This window comes from Aythya fuligula, chromosome 2 (genome assembly GCF_009819795.1).
Source record: "Aythya fuligula isolate bAytFul2 chromosome 2, bAytFul2.pri, whole genome shotgun sequence".
In the NCBI taxonomy this organism is placed as follows: domain Eukaryota; kingdom Metazoa; phylum Chordata; class Aves; order Anseriformes; family Anatidae; genus Aythya; species Aythya fuligula.
The window spans coordinates 23,085,800-23,105,905 of record NC_045560.1 but is presented as its reverse complement, the minus strand read 5'-3'; positions in this window follow the sequence as shown (position 1 = coordinate 23,105,905).

The following is a 20,106-nucleotide window of genomic DNA, read 5'->3' as shown; positions in this document are numbered from 1 at the left end:
CAAAGTGGGTGAAGAAGAAATGCATCCTTAACTACAATCTAGAACTGCTTAGGGTTTATTTGTTCTTTCTTTTCCTCATTTTTCTTTTTGTTCTTCTTTTTCTTTTGTCTTTTTTTTTTTTTGTTTGTTTGTTTGATTTTTTTTTCTTTCTCCTTTTTCTCCTTTTCCTTCCTTCCTTCCTTCCTTCCTTCCATGAATTTATGAAGTCCACTCTGTGTTATCATAGCCTGTAGCAAGGACTTACACTGTTTAAAGAGCAGCTGTGTTAAAAAAAAAAAAAAAAAAAAGCCTCCTGTTGATTATTTTGAACATATCATCTCTCAACTTCATTTGATTCAGCCATTTGTTTGAGATAACAAGAAACAATGAACAACCACTCCTTCTCCACTTACCCATGTCATCTGTAATTTTGTAGATTCCTGTCAGAGCTCCCTTCATTGCTTATAAAGAAATGTTTCAAACCTTTGACCTTCTTTCTCCTCTCTGAATTTTTCCTAGTATTACTGTATGCTGCTTGAGATGAACAGGACCAGTTATACAACACATTTCAAAATGTAATAGCAACATTACCATAAGTTATGGCACAAGAATTTTTATTTTTATTTTTTGTTTTCAATCATTTTCTCAGTAATTCCTCTGATATGCATTGTGGGTTGTTTTTTTTTGTTTGTTTGTTTGTTTTTTGTTTGTTTGTTTTGCTTTGTTTTTTTTTGCCTACTATTGAGAATTGTCCTGATGTTTGAAAATATCTGTTATTGTAACCAAATGTTCTTTCTCCTGAATGGAAATAGTTACTTTAGAACCTACTATCATGGATTGTATTTTCCCCTTGTGCATCACTTCACATTTATTACATAGAATTTCTCATATCATTCTCTTGTCTGCTTGATACCATGACATTTCTCCTCTGCTCTTTGAAATCAGTATTCATTTCTAGTACCCTGAATTATTTGGCATCATCATTAGTCTCGTCATTCCCCAACCCTTTTCATTTCTTTATACACTTTCATTTCTGTATACACTATAAAATATCCAACAAAGATCCCTGTGATCTATGACTTCCCTCCAATGTAAAGCGTACCTATTTATTCATTCTCTTTGTTTATTACCTGTTAAGTTGTTGTTAATCTATAATAATCTATAATAATCTCTCTCCCACAGGCGTCTAATTTCTTTAAGAGCTCATGATGCCAGCTGCCCCCAGATTTATCACGGAGTAATAGAGGACAATACTTATCTGCTTTATAAATTGCTTTCACATCTACAGATGAGAAATGATAGGTATTATTATTTGTAACAAAATACGTTTTGCTTTGCCTTAGATAAAAGATGTTATGAGAGATGGAACTGAAGGGATAGGAGTTTGAGTATTGAATGGTATTTTGAGAGGAAGGCTGGATGCTATACAAAAATCAGAGTCATACCCATCTGAGCCTGAGGCTTTTTGAGTTTTAGCAGAGTTATTGCTTGACTAATTTCTCTGTGTGTAAAATGGGCTTCCAACTGTGACTGTGTCAGGGTTAAATAAATGTAGGTCTGGTAGCTTATCAAAAAAGGTGCCAAAGAAAGATGAATCTTTGCTAGGCTATGAGTACAGGTCTTGACAGATTTGTGTATTAAGTCCCCAGAATCTTCAGTGGTTCAGTCATCTGACTTTTTTTTGAGGGATTTGATGTCTGCTGTTTCTTTATTATTATTTATTTAGCTAGGAAGTGACCCTCTGCCTGGAGAGAGAAAATCCATAGGAAAAAAAAAAAAATAAGAGGGGAACAGAACATCTGTGATTCAGAATATATATATATATATGTATGCACATAAATTTATCTCTACTTTATTCCCAAATACTTTTGAACATTGCCTTCTCAAAGATTTGCCATCTTGTTTTTTGTTTTTTTTGTTTTTTTTGTTTGTTTGTTTGTTTTGTTTTGTTGGTTTTTTTTACTTTTTTTTTTTTTAGTAAAGGTCTCACAACTTTTACCAAAAAATATATTTTAGCTATGTAACATAACATTGGATTAAAAATGAAAAGTGGGTCAAAATGCAACAATTAGAATTTTTGCCTAACTCCATAATTCAGGTTTGGTTTGACTGAAGTTAGGATCTGGAACAGCTGCACCTGAAGTCAGGTGGTATCATTCCACTGACTTTAAGAGTAGTGTTTTCAGGAACTTGATGAGAAGAAATAAATTTTAGAAGTTACCTCTGAAATATTGCACAAATGTCAGGAAGTCAGGATGGAGTGACAGAGTAAACAAAAGTGAATCTGACTGCAGCGCTAGCAGGGCTGAAATCAAATGTGAGTAATAATTGAGTAGTGTATAGGAGAGTGGGGAAGTTCTGATTTTGCTGTCCTTTTAATTATAATTCATTACACTAGATTTAAAAACAGTATTTAAAATATGAATTCTATTTGGACAATGCCCCTGTGAAGAGATGCAAAATATTCATCATGAATGAGCAAAGAGTTTTAATACCTTGAATCTGAATCTCTCAAATAACTGTTACAACGTTTTGCTTCTCCTTGGTTTTGTCTCTTGCTGGTGTTAAGCACAGCTAAAGGGCTGTTGCACTGTGCCCATTGCTGTCACACTGGCAGTGTGCAGCCCCCTCTCAAAAATTCCTGTCTTTTGCTTTTGCACCATGGACTCAGCAAAGACTGGGTATAAAAACCAGTGGCCTGGATCACCTATGAGATTGAAAATGAAGCCTCTGGATGCAAAGAACCCAAAAATTCAGAGCACTGTGTAAATCAAAACTCAAAAGACCTTTAAAAGCAGAGTAAGTAAGAGTAAATTGATGTTCAAAACCATAAGGTAACAGGACCAACCTGTGTGTTTCACAGCTGCCATTATAAATCTCCTGCTGCAGTTCATGAACTTTGGAGCCAGTTGCAGAGGGGTCACAGAGAAACCAGTGTAAACACCTGAGTCCAGCTCTGACTTTGTGTACTCCCCTTTGCAATTTAGAAGAGATCTGTCATTGCTACATGCTCTCAGTCTTGGCAAAATGCAGAGAGATGTTGTCTCCATAGACCTTTGCTTGGCCTAGATAGTTGAGGAATAAAGTAGTGACTATAATATTTATTTATACCACTTTATTATTATTATTATTATTATTATTATTATTATTATTGTTATCAACTTGGATTATTTATAAACACATATGTTTTCAGCTATATAAAATGTCTCTAAAAGCAATCATGTTTTCTTGCTTCTAAATATTGCTTTCAAAATGTATTTTCCAGGTTGGATCCTGACAAATGACATCTTGGAGAAAAAAAAAAAAAAAAAAAAAAAGAAAAAAAAAAAAAAAAGATATTTTAAGGTAGTTACATTTATCTAAATACTACCCAGATTGGCTCATCTTGTCTGGAATTAAATGTAATTAAACACTGTGAATTGAATGTTAAATTCAATAAAAAGCTCTTAGTACGTTAATGAAAAATCATTTTTACCAAGTGGAACAGAAACCTGTAGACGCGAAGTAAATGCATTCCTATTCCATAAACTTGATCTAAAAAGCAGTTCCTCTCTTCAATTATTAAAAAAGGTTATTAAAAAAGATTTAAAACAGAGAAGCCAGTTAATAAAAAATCGGGAAACTCTATGAAATTACATTGTATATTTTCCCAATATAAATAATAGGTTTGTCCACTCAAATACTTGATAAATTATTGATCATTAGAAACTCCTTTGTAAATAACTAGTAAGCACAGAAAGCTATTTCTATGGATAAGTCAAATAAGAAGCCTGAGATATCAAGACTAGTCTATTCACCAGGTCTTCATATTGCTTCAATGAGGAAAAAGCAACAACAATAACAGCTTTGCAAGGGGTTACAAATCTGAGATGGAAATTTGTGCATTCAGATTATCATAAAGCATGAATCATACAGATCTCATTATGTGATTATGCAAATACACATTAATTACACAATTACAAGCATCTATGGTGATGAAATATGATTAATTATATGACTTGCTTCACTTACTGAATGTAATGCCATTAGCTACTAGAGGTCCATAGATGTGATAGATGTGCTTTTTTTTTTTTTTTTGATTCAATGACATTTTAATATTATGAGAGAATTATAAATTATTGCAACAACAGATGATAAAAGCAGATGGAATAAACTTAAATGAAGCCAAGATGATTTACACAGCTTTAAATTGAACAGTTTGTGTATTTATCCATCTATAAATGTTTTGCTCCATGACCACGAGTTTTGTTTGGAAAGAAAGTTTCCAGAAAAACAATGACATATTTAGAAAAGGTTCTTTAAGTGTCTTAAAATGGTAAGCAGTACTGAACCAAAAGTAATCAATGTAGGTCTCCCAAAACAGCTGTACTGGCCCAGTTAAGGAGTAAGGGACAGCCATTGCTGGTGGGGGCCTTTGTGAGCATGATCTAGCTTACTTGCCTTAAATATCTAATGTGATAGGCATTTCCAGGAAGCCATCTCTCACACCTGTCTCAAACAACTCTCCCGGGACAGATGAAGGACTTTCTGTGGGAGCATGCCTCTTTCTGATGATTACTGGAGAAGCCCTGGTGTTTGGCTTGAAGTTGGTACTTAGAGTAGAGGTGATTAAAGTTAGAAGAGATGAATCCTACCTATATATGATGCAGAACCAAACTTCATGTTTTCAGGAGCAATGGGTAGGTGCTCCTGAATCTCCCAGTCAAAAGCTACTTCTCCAAAGCAGCTTGCTCTCTTCACTATAACTTATCCCCCTTAGTTTTGGGTGTGGATCTCAAACCGTGTTCAATCTGCTGTTTTGCCTGGACACAGCTGCTCTGAAACATCTCATGTAGCCAATCAGCTCTGAGTGCTGAGACACATGCAGCATGATTACTATTTGCAGCAATGACTGAGAGTTTCCCTTGTCACTCCCCAGACTTTTGGGCCCAGTGCCTGGCTGACATGTCTTGTGTAAAAGCTTTCACCATTGTCTTGATACTGTGCTTTGCTTTCCACTAGCATACAGTTCTTCTGTCTGACACTGGCAGCTATGAGAACAAAGTGTGTAGCTATTAAAACTTGTGTTTTTGTCCCCTAGCTCAGTCTTGCTCCAGGTAGACCAGCAAAGTCTAGCAATTTCTGTTAATCTACCCCTAGCCTACAAATTGTAACTCTTACTTCTAACCAGAATTGAAGGTGTAATAGCAAAGAATCTGTAATTTTAAGTTAGAAACTATTTTTAAAATGCAGGAAAGCTCACTAGTAGGTCTAATAAACTTCAGATGAAAGCATAACGAGAAAAGGTTGCCATAACCTAGTCTCTGTTCTCTACTTTTTCACTTCAAATTAAATATCTGATTATCTTTTCAGACATAAAAATAAGTTGCTTCCAATGCACTAGGATGAAACATCTCAAGCACTGATTAGAGATGTGGGTATTCCAAAAAGCAGTGAACCTGAGATGTGTATTTTTATACCAACAATGAAAACATATCAGCCCTAAAAATCAATTTATTTTACTTGCTCAGAATATAGATAATTGGAGATATTTTAGAAGCAAAATAAAATAAAATAAAATAAAATAAAAAAAACAGGTATTAAAAAGTAAATGGCTCCTTATGATTGAGTGGATTGTTTTTAAAAAGGAAATAGTCTTCTAAAAGAATGCACTGATTAGAAAAGCCAGCTTGTGCAGATGTGCTTGAAGTCATCCTCATTTCTTAGAAACAAAGAACGTCTTTCTGAAAACTTACTTATAATTGTATTCTTTTAACCTTTGCTGTCGACCTTAACCTTCTTCCACTGAAATCTTTGGTAAAAGCCCCATAAACCTCGTAACAGAGCCGTGCTAAAACAATGCTAAATGCTTTAGAATACGTCAATTTACAATGTTTATCTTTTTTAGTGGCAAACTTCTGGAGCTTTTCTCTGAGGTCACTACTAATTAGAAGCTGGCATCACTCTGAAAAATCAAGGAATGTTTCCTCTACACTGCAGACAATATAAAAAATATTGTTCATTATTGCACATTAGCACAGTCCATTCTCATGAACACCATCAGTACTAGACAGCACGTAGCAAAAAATGTATGTATTCTTCTTCATAACTTTTCTCTTGTGGCAGGAGATGTGACTTTTCACCAGCTTCCTCATTGTTTTAAAGGAACTGACAAAAGCTGCATATCAGCTGCACCGAAACACTGAGTCTCTGAGGGAAGGTCCCTTTCTGTGTCAAAATAACAGAAACATTTCCATGGAGAAGTGGTAGCTTGTTAGATATACTCACTACAGAGATCATAGGCTTTCCCTTAGTGAAAGATATCTGTAAAACTTCCAGAGGAGGCTCTGTGCTAATACTACAGTCTATCCAACTGCATGGCTCACATACAAGCTGCTTCCCCAAACGCAGCATGGCAGATCAGCCTTGCCTTGTGGTGTTTTAGGGGCTGCAACACAGGAAAGCAACAAGGGATGTGTTCTCCACATAGCTGTAATCTCTAGTTCATTCCTTTTTTAGGGTCTGATTTATCCAGCCAGACACAAGAAGTGGAGTAACTCGAGTTTCTGCATGTTAACTGAAATCAAAGAAGTGGAGAGGAAATACATGTATAAAAATATTTATAGCCAGTATTTTACAATATCAGTTACTAACAGCTTCAGTCAGCAGTTTATTAATATACTTCTAGATGGCAGTAACAAATAAATATTTCTGATGTAAGTAGTGCTTACAACCTTAACAATGTGTTGGTGCTATACCACATACAATAATGGCTTCTGTCTCAAATGGATTTCAGGATAAACAGGAGATAAGGAGCAAGGTTTTCTGCCAAAGCCAGACATCAGAGACCTGCTGTATGCCAGCTTGTGTCAGAACACAGCTGGGGCCAGCACACATGTAAAAGACTTGGCTATATATCTCTATCCCAGCTGTGTGGATGTTTTTGTCTCACCTCTTCAAAATTCCCATAGAGCTGTGAGATGTATGAAGCCAGATCACTGCAGTCTAAGCAGGTGGAGGAGCTGCATGGGACCATAAGGATTTGGGGTGGTATGCCCACAGTGCCTGCAGCACTGGATCAGACCTGAACAGAGGTGTGAAGCTCCAGCTGGGGCTCAGCAGCAATCCACTGCACCTTGAGGGGTGTCTTAAGCAAGCTCTTGCTCTCTTCCAGTATTTTCTGGATGAGCTGTAGGAGTCAAAGAAGCAATGGGCTTGCATGAGGAACAGCTAGGGGATCTGACAGCCTGCAGATCTGATTTCTTTCTAGAAAGCATGGATTGGGTTCTCATATCATAGCAAAACCTCTAGATCAATGATGTCTCTGAACACTCAAACAGAAGGTGGGAATAGAAAGTCAGCCCCAGAGCAGGTTAAAACTTTCATCTCTTTCTGATTTTCTCAGAGAAGGGATGAACACTGCACTTACAAATCTCATGCCTGCCATCCTCTGACCCAGAAAAATTGGTGAGCTTCACACTGCCCAATCATAAATACCCAATTTGCCAAGTGGAAGACTGAAGTCTCTTGTCCTGACACATGTGAACTTGAAAACCAGATCTGCCAGCTGGTTTTATTTTCATCATAAAGTATTTTCCCCATCAATATAAACAGAAAATAAAAAATAAACTGTGAGGAGAAAACAAACATTTAGAAGATGATAATGAACAAGTGTGTATATATGTATGTGTGTGTATAAATACATAAATAAATATATATTTATATACAAGCGAAAACAGAAGTCAACATTTCTCATGAAAACTCATCTGTCAGTTCAAGAAGTAAATGAAAGTTCATCTCTCCTCTTTATTTGAAGTGCTATAAGACAGGTTTAGTTCATATTTTTGGAATTTATAACACTGTGATGCTTGCCAAAATTCCTTAATTAGATCAGAAGAGAAGCAAAACTGTCAAATGCAATAACAGAGTACAACGAAGGAATAAAATATTCTTGGGTTAATTGGATAAGTTCATTCAGCCAGTTTTGCCAGGGTACTTTTCTACAATGATTTGCAGGCTAATAATGAGGATAGGGTTTTTTCTCAGTAATAATAAAACAGATTCTCAAACACATTTCATTTACAAGACCACAGAAATTGTTTATAACTAACATAAGCCAACAATCAATATCCTCCTTCCCACTGCATACATAAATTGTGACCTTCTTATGAACTCAACTGCTTGGTTAGTAATTAGGGTACATTGCCTACATGAGAACTTCATGGCAAGTGCTGCTGCCTGAGTGCAGCAGTGAGGCTGAGGCCTAGAAAGATCTCTTACACAACGTGTTTGAGGCTCCAGGTCTTCAGAATAAGCTTGCACCACTTGGAAAGACAGAAAAAGAAAAAAGATGCTAAACTCAAAAAATGGGCTGTAAATCATGATTCTTCTGATTCTCCCACTTATTTAGATAGCTCAATAACATATGACATTCAGAATGTTTTTCTTGATGTAGTAGATTAACAAAGACATTTCTAATATATATATATATACATATATTTGTAATTTGTCTGTTTTTATGTGAGCCTTTTTTGGTAATAGTCTTAGACATTTTCAGTAGCTTGTCCACTTTTTTATTTGTTCAGTGCTGTAGAGATACATCTGGAGTGAGAGCAGGACATTTGATCCCTAGGGGTACTTGACAACAGGAGAGAAATAAAGCTCACAGCTTTATGAAGCAGGAGGCCAAAGCCAGCATGCACATTATTTTAAAGAGGCCCTTCCAAACTGTGAGATGAGTACAAAAATGTCACCCAGCTATTCTGTAAATGACTTGCCTTTTGTTAAGCCCCAGCACAGCTGGTCAGGATGAATTCTGCTAATGTGGTGCTCTACTACATCATCTCCCAGCCACAGGAGAAGGTTATTTCTTTACAGAAGAATGAGCACTGAGATATTCTCTTTTGAAAGGAAAGAAAAGAGAGGTCTTGCCATTTGATCTGAGTTTTATCCACTGACACAATAGCTAGCACTCACAACCACTGTGGGGAAGTTAACAAGTAATTTCAAATACAACCTATGCAGTTCACCTGCTAATGTAAGTATTTTAGAAAAAAAAAAAAAAAAAAAAAAAAAAAATAAGAAGAAGAATAAAAATAAAAATCTAGAATCTAAAAGTATTTTGAACACCGCAGTATGATTTCAGGAGTTCTTTGGGAAGGATTTACTCTGAAATACAGAGGAGATATCTCCTTCTTCCAGAGATTCAAACAGCTTTTCATCATTCAAAACAGTTTCCTGACAATTAGGAAATGAATGAGATCGAAGTCACATCAAGCCTGCTAGATTTTCTAAGATGAAAAGCAAACTTAGAGAAATTATTGCTACCTACATCTCAATGCAGGGATGTCAGCAGCTGCTTCAGTAAGAGTTAATGTATGGCTGGGAATGAGCAGAAGGAATCCACCTTCCTGTGTTTCTGTGTTCAAAAGCAGTTTTGGACTCACCTCATCACTGTTGACGTTACTGCAGCTGCACACTGCTTCAGGGTATCCTTTTATTTTTGTAACGTGTCATAAAAACTTTGTCTCAGTGGATGCTCCAGCAGTCTCTTGTCCCTGTGCACACCCATGTAGAGGATCTCAAAGTTCTTCTGCTCCTGAGATGCCCCTAAGACTTCCTTTTCTCTGGTGACAAAATGAAGGACTATGTGTAGCCATGGTAGATGCTACATGTGGCCTTTTTTAACTATAGGCTCATTTAGCAATGAGCTCCTTCTAGGAAACATTTAATTAGACTAAGCACAGCACAATTAGTGAAAATTGAAAGATTAAATAACAAATCAAGGCAACGAGTAACCCCTACATTACTTACTGCTACTCCTCGTTACGAACTGGAAAGGAGAAAAACTGCACAGGGGTGGTCTCCAAGAGAGAATACCAAAGAACTGGGTTGTCCCTTAGGCACGTTACACTCTTTGCCAGCCCTTGATTCTGTGACCTGCTCTTGTAGGCAAAATAGTCTTGACTTGGTCAAGACTTGATTTAGTCTTGATTTTCAGTTAATTTAATTTATTGCCAACTAAAATAAATTTTTCCTTACTGATTCAAGTATTGAGAAACAATGAAGACATAGACAATTAAACAAACACTTATGGTAATCAACTTTCTTCCCCCTTCTGCATGTTCAACTTGAATCCAACACCCCTCCTTGCCATTCCTAGTCTCTGATTACCTTTATTTTCACTACTTTGTACTCCGTCCTTCCCAATCCATTTGCTGAGGCGATGGTCAGTTCAGGATGTTGGTGTCAGTATGTATTATTTTTATGCCAGTCCCTGTTCCTTGTTCTTCTCATCATCTGTTCCTCACTTATTGTTCTCAGCCCTGGTATATGTCATCCATGGATTGTAATCATTCAGAGGTGTGTCTATCCCAGCATGGATTGCCACAGCCACAGTACTCTAAAAGCCGTATCTTCTCCACCATGGGACACCATCTTCCATGAGTGCATCTCCAGCTGTATCCCCAACAAAGTCCCCTTCCACATCTCCTCCACATCATTTCTCCAAACGTGTCTCCTCACACTTCTCCTCATGTGACCCCTTTTTTGTGTGTCCTTCTGTCTCCTCTCATGTCTCCTTGTTCCTCCTCCTGTATGTCCTTTGGCATCTTCTTTAGTGCCTCATAACAGGTCTCTGGTGTCTCCCACCCCAGTGACTTTCTTTCCTAAACATGCCTATGCAGAGCTGCCACCAGCTCCCCTGTCTGGTTCCAGGTTTGGTTGGTAGTGTTTTTTCCACAATTTTGAAGCAATCTGAAAGCAGCTGTGACCTGCCTGAGGCAGTTCAAGACCTCCTCCCTCAGGTCACCCCATCTACACACCACCAGGTATGCCCCAACCACCTGCTTTTGGGACCAAAAATGAAACCAGCATCATGGAAGGGACACCCCACATCTCAGCAAAGACATGGGAAAACATCTACATCAACTGTCCCTTCTGGATGGAATACAAATGTAATAAAACCGAAGCAATCTTTCACCACTCATGTACTCACTATCTCTATGCTACAGAAAGTGGTGGGTGCTACAAGTTTTCACATTTTCATGCCTCTCAGCATAAACCACAATCAGTGCAGAACAGCAGATTCCTCTTAGAAAGATATTTGTGCCTGATTGTAATAAACTCTTAGAGTCCAGCAAGTACAACAGAGGGTGTTCAGGCTGCTCTGCAAAGCTGCTATGGTTTGTATTTATTAGACTGGGACTAAGCTCATACTGTGCAAATTGCTGAAACCAGTGTGTACCCAAATCATGGAAACCAGAGGAGGAAAAAAGGCTGTTAGGTCAGTTTGCTCAGTTGGCCTGCACCTAAAGCTGCAAACAGACTGACTGCCAGATATAGGAGGATTCCCTACATGCAGAGGACATCCCCCAGGAAGATGAGGGGACTGAAAATAACTGAATTCTTTTGCAAGCAGATAGATCCCAGGCTTCAGACACCAGCCAAATCATACCCAAACTTGTGTCTGAAACATGAAGAGACCTCAAGAAATGAATTGTGCTGAATGATGTGAAATTTAACAGCAGGCAGCACAAGATCATGAACCAAGGTGTAAGAACAAGAATTTCTGAAATAAGGAGCTCATCCTCCAGCAATAATGGAGAAGGTGAAAGATCTGTGGCAGGCAGAGCCAGGGTCATGATGAGCCATCACTACAGTAGAGACATCAAATAAAACCAGTGATCCCAGGAAGCATTAAGCAAGGTCTTTCTTCTGGAACAGAGATTTATTACTGTCTCTGCACAAGACCCAGTGCAGTCTCATCAGGAATGTGGAACAAAAGTCTCATTGCCTCTGCTTAAGGAAAATTAAATTCAGTTGCAATACACAGAAAGTAGGACTGCAAGGAGGACCAGATGCATGGGCAGACCATCTTACAAGGCTGAAAGACCTTTTCCAAAGTGAAGTTTAAAACTGGGACATTCTTTTTTTGCTGTATGTATCTGTGGAAGATAAGCAGGAAGGGTTTTAGAAGGGATGGTGGAAGGAAAAGAGCATCAAGGGAAAGAAAAAATGTTTAAAATCAGGGGTAATATTTGGAGGAGAATAAATGTATATAAACAGCCCAGGAATGGAAATTTTAAGAGTTTTGTTTTAGAAAAGAGGAAGCATCTTTTCAGTAGGGGTAAAAGGTGTAAGAAACATATATGTGGTTTTAAGATAGTTCTTGATTAATTTATGAATCGGACATTAGGGCAACATGACATTAGGGTGACAGAATTTTTGGTTAACTGACTCCTGGAAATCCCTCCAGTCCTATTCATTGAGCTGTTTTTATTAAGTATACCATACATCTAGACTAAAATATCTATTATATGTTACATACATATGTACAAATGTATATGAGAAAAGATGGATTATCATGTATCCGAGAAAGATTAAAAGCAATGGGTATGCAAAACTAAGGAAAAGTAAGTTGAAGAGACAAAGAATGCATATATACTTCACAGAGCACTGTGAAGAGAAGAAAGATCAATTATTCTCATTAGTTAATGAGGTTGATCAAGAAATACTAATAACCAAACTAAAATGTAGCAGGGAAAAATTGTAACTAGAGGAACAGTTACATAATGGAACAACTTTCCAGGGGAGGTTACAGCTGATGATATTTGAGGCTATTTTAAGAATAATGAAATCCATCCACCAATGATTCAGGCTGATGGACTGAGATGACCCAAAGAGGCATCTCTTCCACTGCATACAGTATTCTTCTTCTACAAGCACACCAGTGCTTAGTAGGAGCTGCACTTCAATGAAATGTTTCAGTTCATTTCTAAGAAGAACTTATGTTGTAATAAATATTAAGCTGAAAGATAGCTAACAGTTTCCCAATTAGTAGAAAATTAGTGGTGTCTCAGTTATCTACATTTTGGAATATTTCTCATTCATTTTCACCTAAATCTATTCATCCTACAGTTCATCCAAGAAACAATCATTTTTAAAAGCAAATCCAGACTTCTCTAATGTCTAGCATTAGAACAACTCATTGTATATAAATATCTCATATATTATACTAATGTTTAAGAAACTATAAAGAATCCCACTTGTTTCATGTAATATACATTCATATATTCCCTTCAGTTGTTTGCATGTTAGCTGTTATAGCAGTCCTTGAATGTTTCCTATTTATTAGAACTGTCACAGCACATACTCCTTCCAAATACAGTCCTTCATTCCCAGTGACACAAAGTCCATTTAAGATTATTCTCACTTATGTTCTTCCTTGTTATTCCTTTCCTCTATAGATTCTTTATCTATACACTGAAAATATCAAATAAATGTCAAACTTAATGGGATACATCTAAGAAATCCCCAGAATAATTGTGTGTTATTTTTTCCTGATCATTTCACCGATATCACACTAGTATTTCTTAAAAATAATAACAATAACAACAATAATAATAAGTTAAGTTCTATGGACAGAAAGCTTCATAGAACTGACAGCAAAGTGTAACAGAGAAACATTCTCAAGATGTTGCCATGGTGCCCTAAAGAGGAAATCAGATCTTTTAGTCCCAGCATTGCATTGGAAAATTTGAAGAAAGAGAACTCATTTCTAGAAGTAAATCTGCTGGTTAAGAAGAAGCTTTCAGCTGAAAGGGAAAAGTTGAGAGAGAAGCAGGATGCTAAAAAACAGGTCTAGCTGAAGTTGCATATATAACATATATGTTGCATATATATAAGGGTCTGATGAGGCAGCTAGTCTGGAGGATCAGGGCCTTTTCAGTTATTTTGTGTTATATAAATGTGTTGCAGGATATAGGTCCCTGTGTTGCTTGTGCAATATTTCTAGCATGAATGGAGCAGCATAGAGGGTGGGGTAAATTCTCCAACTAAAAATGATGTGATGTCTCTCCATGTAACGGAGCAAGCCCAACACCCCTGCCCTCTATATGTGAGAACAAATACATTTTGTTTGTTCTTCTACATGACTTTTGTTTCAGTCCTGGACACTAGAGCTCATACAAGATCATCATGATCCAGAATCCAACATTAAAAATATTGTTTCCATGTATTTTAAGGGGATTTATAGACCTACACAGATCAGAGTTGCTATAGTTAGCTGTTGTACTTTTCATTGCTCTTCCATTAACTACTCAGGATAAAAGTATTCATGCTGTCTAGAGCAAATGGAGAAGTGACTTTATATGGATCAGGGAAGATGACAACAAGAGCCTCATGGCCATGTTGTCAAACACTGCCCATGGGAGCACATGCTGCATGTGTGTGGAAGTCTTCCACACAGCACACATATGATGATTAGAAATAGCAAAAACATTTCACTAAAAAATATCTTAATGCTGTTTTAATTTTTATAAAACATAAAAATACAGAAAGTGAAGAGATAGCTGCAGCAGCACTTTCAAAAGGATCCATCAAACTTATCCAGAGTATTATCTAAAAATGCAATGTCATCACAGAATTAGAGAAAAGGGGGATTGTGTAGTGGTACTTTAGCTCTCACATATTTGAATTCACTTTTGATTTCAGCCAATAAAATATTTTTTCTTGATTTTGCCACTTTGCCTAGAAAGTGTTAAAAGGAAATAATAAACAGTTAAAAAAAAGATTGGATAGGTTGCTTGTGTTGTTTGTGGTGTGTTTGTTTATTGTTTTGTGTTGTTGGTTTTTTTTGTTTGTTTATTTGTTTTTACTGAAGAATGTGTGTGTTGAAGCCAGTACCTTCTGTGTTTGTGCCTTAGCAAACCTGTATTAGAAAAGAAGATGAGGATATACTGTTCCCTTTTCAAATCCTCCATCTCTTGGTTTCTTAAAGTTTGCAGCATGCTTTATGCCTATTGCTACACCAAATGCAGTAAAGATATTTTTCTTTCTGTATAAACAGATGGACAGATTGAAAAAAATCAGGAGAGTGAGATTCAAGGTACTGATTTTGATTTATGTATGCAAATATATATACATATAAATTATTTTTAAGGTGTTCATATGTAACAAAGCTGTTCATAAAAACCATTTGAAATAATATATTTAAGCAAATAACCGAGTTACATATTGGAGGATAGTTGCAATGTCCACCCAAGGAAAAATGCATGGTTCACTTAAGAAAAGAGTGTTCTTCTCCTCTATGTCTTAATGTAAATCTGATTAATTTCTCTTCTGTCCTTTTTCTCCATCCAAGAAGTACTGACAGCTTAATCCAGAGGAAATTTCAAAGCAGACATGTAAGTTGATCTTCTGTCTCTCCCTTGTCAATACATAGAGTGAGGTTTGCTGACAAACTTGTCCACTACAAGTACCTGCTTTCTAACTCCCTCCTAAATCTGCTTTGTTTTTCCAAAGCTGCAACAAACTCAGGGCAACAGAATAATGCTGCCTCTGTTCCCGCCTATTCCAGAGGTATGTACATCCAGAGGTACATGTGTAGGTACCTAAGTGCATGTGGATGCACAGAGCTCTGAAGCATGCAATGGAGAGGAAAAAGAAAGAATATTCTTTAGAATACAGATTTTCCATTTTAGATATGTATTTTTGTGACTGAGAATGGGAAGTCCTTTGGCAGGATCAGATGTCAAAGTGGATAAGGTGTGATTCTCCAGCCTGGGTATCTCAGTACCACACAGATTAAGCGAAGCTATAGGATCTAGAAGTGACTCTGAGATGTCAACAAGATTGATTAGGTTGTCAGTGAGGAATGAAGCTATCACATGGAACTGCATATGTGTCTCACAGATGGTTTGCATGAGATAGTATAAGAGAACAATGAAGAACCCTAGGAAAAAAAAATGAAGAGGTCACAAAGGTGTTGTTACTCTTGGGTAGTCTGCCTCAAGGCTGCAGTGTTTTTCAGATTGAGAAGAAAAAAGATGTCATTTATTCTTCTCACCTCTTCTAAATTTATTTCATTATCCAAAAAAAATAAAAAAAATAAAAATAAATAAAAAAGCAAACAAAAAAAAAAACACCATGGTGATATTGTTTAAATCAATGTTCTAGTTTTTCGTCTCTTAAAATATTATGATCCTGGAAATGATGTGTAAGAATAAAGCAGATCAACATACAACCTCATGGGTACTTATCCTGGTATAGCCTTTTGCATATTTCAGCATCACCAGCACTGAAAAAAAAAAAAAAAAGAAATGCTCGTCAGTTACAAGCCATTCTATTGAATGATGAGACCTGAAGGAAAGGAATGCTCTTGCTTTTTTCCTCGTTTGCATCCAGCACAAGGGAAGGATGTATCTAACATTAAGATCTACTTTAAAAAAAAAAAAAAAAAAAAGGTTTAAAAATTATTTTGAGTGTAACTATGTGCTTGAGATCCACAGTGCTGCTCAGTTTTCAAGGAAGTATGTGAATTCTCTTTATTTCACAGTCATGAGTGTTTGAAATCTTTTCAAGAAAGGAACAACAAAACCTCACTGAGTTATACAGAAACAACTATATTGCTGATATTCACTCAGGTAAGACCAAAATATATTACAATAGCAGTATCCACATTAGTTACACTGGACTGGAAGAGGTCTGAGGCAAAAATACCATGGTAACAGAGATAAAACAGCCACTTCACTTTGCTTGTGAGCTCAGCCACTAATAGAGTGAGGTTTTTCTTATTTTTTAATCAAAGAAGACCTCTCAAGGAAGAGAAATTTCAGACCGTTGTTCCCTAGAATTAGTGTAAAACAATAATAAGCTATTTGGGGCACATAATTCCAGTGAAAATTTTATTCTTGATTTTCTGTTAAAAGTGCAGAGATTGCCCTCCCCAGATATAAAACACAATTTAAATCTCCAGAAATAATCATGAATTATGACAAATAAGATGTCTCCAAAACCCCTCAATTTGTTTCTAAAAAATGCCCTTGACAGAAAAAATTATACCGAGAAAAGTTAAAATAATTAAGCCATCAATTAAAGCACTTTAACTCCAAATTAGAAATAAGAACATTCTATCCTCCCCAGAGCCATATACAATTATTGTTTGCTTTATGCCTGCAAATTTGTTGTATGTGTTGTGATGAGTAGATAATAGCTTATAACATGATGCCCCAGAAGCACATGACCTAAGGGTGTAACAAACAGCACAGCATAATGCTTTCCCTTATAGTCAAGCTCACTCCAAGCTAGTTAACCCAAGCACTGGCCTAGCTCCATGTGCCAAGGGCACTACCCTACCTGATATAACCTTTTTCAGGCGTATAAACTTCACAGGAGGGAAAATGAGGTGAGGGAGATCACTGCACTAGAAGCACTCTACATCTTCTTGTACCCAAGGAAGCTCATTTGCAGCTTGTTTTAATATCTTTCTGCTGCTTTATGCCATACAGATAAATCATCAGCGTAAGATCACAGATGGGAAAGAAACAAAATCTGATGGAGTAACATCAGAAAGGACAAGGCAATCAGTGCTGGTCAGCATGTCGGCAAGAATCAACAGATGACTAGCCCATTCATTAACAGATTGTAGGTGTGGGGAATAAAAAATATGTATTATTTTCAGTAAGAAATCAAAGAGATCAGAGAAATATCTTTGCATTTGTGAGCAATGAATTCTTCTTCCAAAACATGAGAGTCAGTATGGGACAAAGCATACATCTAAAGAGTCAGGCAGCGAGGTCTTCTATCAATTCTTGGAAGAAAAAAAAAAAAAAAAAAAAAAAAAAAAAAAAAAAAGGAGTGTTTGTTTCAGTAGAGAAAGAGGAGTATGTGGAAAAATATTAACAGGTGAGACAGATCAAGCAAGAGGCAAAGAAAGTGAGCTCATCTCAAAGATGAGGAAATTATTTCATACCGATGAAATTTGGGATAACAAGATGGCAGGATTAGAAGCCTTCAGCTCCTGCTTTTTTCTTGTTTATAACTTTTTTAGAATGTGAGACTCTGTTGCAAGGGTAAAAAGACACAAAAGAAAGACAATTCAAAGAGAAAATCAAAACACAAGGAAAGGAATAGGTCACTGGAGAAATTAGAGGAGTTAGAGGTATGAATGAAAGACTGCATCTGTAAAAGAGAAGAAGTGAGAATGGCAGTATAGGAAAGAGGAATAAGAGGTGAGCTGATGGGAATAACAAGGTTACACCCATCTTGTAGGTTACATCTTTTGATAAATCAGCATGATCCTATACTGAGAGAAAAGGAATAAAGTATCTCAAGTTCTAGCAGAAAAATGAGTCATTTTTCAGGTCATTACTACATATATTGTGTTAGATCTCAAAACCTAATCTGCAGCAGTGTGCATGTACATGTATTAAACAATTAGCAGAATGAAATAATAACTATCAAAGAGGTCATAGAGTAAATTTCAGGCAACAGATGTTTAAAGCAGCTTGTACTAAAGCAACAGTCAGCTTGTTAAAGTGCTGGCTGAGATAACACTATCTTAAACAATGAGCTGAACAAGAACATCTTGGAATCGAGAAAATCCTAGTAAAGGCCAATTTTCTGACAAGGTTAATGGGACTGAAAAACTGGCCACTATAGACAAATGAAATTATCAAAATACTAAATAATTTTTAGGAGCTATTGTGAATTTGACAACCTCGAAAATGTCACAATGAAAGCTAAGCTATACATTTTATTTTCCAGATACTGTTCACCTCTCTTATACAGGCTACCAGCATCCTAAGAATAGCAACACTTGGGGAGGACTGGCCAGGACACATGCATTTACCCTTCTCTTGGCCTTGAGGGCCTTGGCCTTACTACTACTAGAAAAATACAGCTTGACCTGTCAGGGAATTTTGCAGTGGGAGCAGTAGCAGCAGAGACATCTTTCTGAAGGCATTTCTAGGTTTCTCAGCAAATAGGAGGAATAAGAGCAGGGCAGCACAAAGAAGATGTCAGGTTTTGTCTGGGAGTCCTACATTTAGCCTTAACAACAGACAACTGTAACACTCTTTTGACCCCCCTGTCCCTTTTCTCTCACAGAAAACAACAAATATCATTGCTGTAAGTTTATTTCATTATTTCTTTAAAACTGAATGACTTACAACTGTAAAGTCTGTATACTTTGGACTATTTTTCCCTCTCTTTTATATACAGCTCTTCTTGTTTTGCATCAAAAGAGCTCTCTGAATGTGCTGCAGAAAGTAGTCTAATGTAAATAGTTGAGTTGCAGGCAGGAATGCATATTATGGTACACAGTTGTACATCTAGTATGCATTCAGGGTTTCTGCTGGCTCACGGTCTTTCTGAATAAGCATGTAACCTTTTAGATAGGTTTAGTGAGGTCTCCATCAGTATTACATAGAGAGGCATGAAAGAGGACCACCAAGACCACTTGTGAGCACTGATAAAATGGGCAAGTGCTCTCTCTTCCTCTTCATCCCCTTTATCTAAGTGATCATTTCAACAGAAGTCACAGTTAGAACTTTCTTCTGTTAAGACACGTAATGCTTTCCTCACCTAAGGAGAAGACAAATTATTATATGATTCAGAAATAAGTTTTAAGATTTTTTTTCCCTCCACATCTCTCTAGAAAACCAAGAACATGATGACACTTTCAGGGTAATTATGAAACACTTCGCTTTTTTTATTACGCAACCTTGCAGAATCCTTAACAAGAATTCCCAGTAATATTCTAAGCTCTCAAATTAGGCATTTATCCTTTAACTTTTCTAAATTCTTTTACCTTTTTGCTTGTTAGGAAAAGAATCTAATTGTTCTCCCAGACTTTACATGACTAAAAGCAAGATCACCCACAGCGTAATTTTGATACTTAAAGTTGTTTTACTTTGACTCCGTGCAGTTGGTGCATTTACAATCCATACATTGAGGACTGGCACTATGCTCTGAAAACTTTTGGGCATAAGGACTTTTAATGGTGCTCAAACCATGGGAGCTCTTCACTGGCAGCACATTAAATGGCACCAGTGTAAGTCTACTGGAATCTATCTCATTGTGTCAAACAGCCTCGTGACCACAAGGAACAGGGGTGATTGCAGGAGAGGCTGAGTTGCCCCTAGAGAAATCTTTCTCTGGATGCATCAGTTCCATTTAAAGTTATTATACGCACTGTAAATAATAACAGTAATAATACATTTTCTCTTGTCAAAGACAGAGAATAAAATGTATCCTTAAATGCTTAAAAAATGATGGACTGCTATAAATCTGAGTTCCTTTACATTTTTTAATACCCTACGATCCCCTATAAGAGGTGCTCTGCCTATCAGAAACCACACAGGAAAG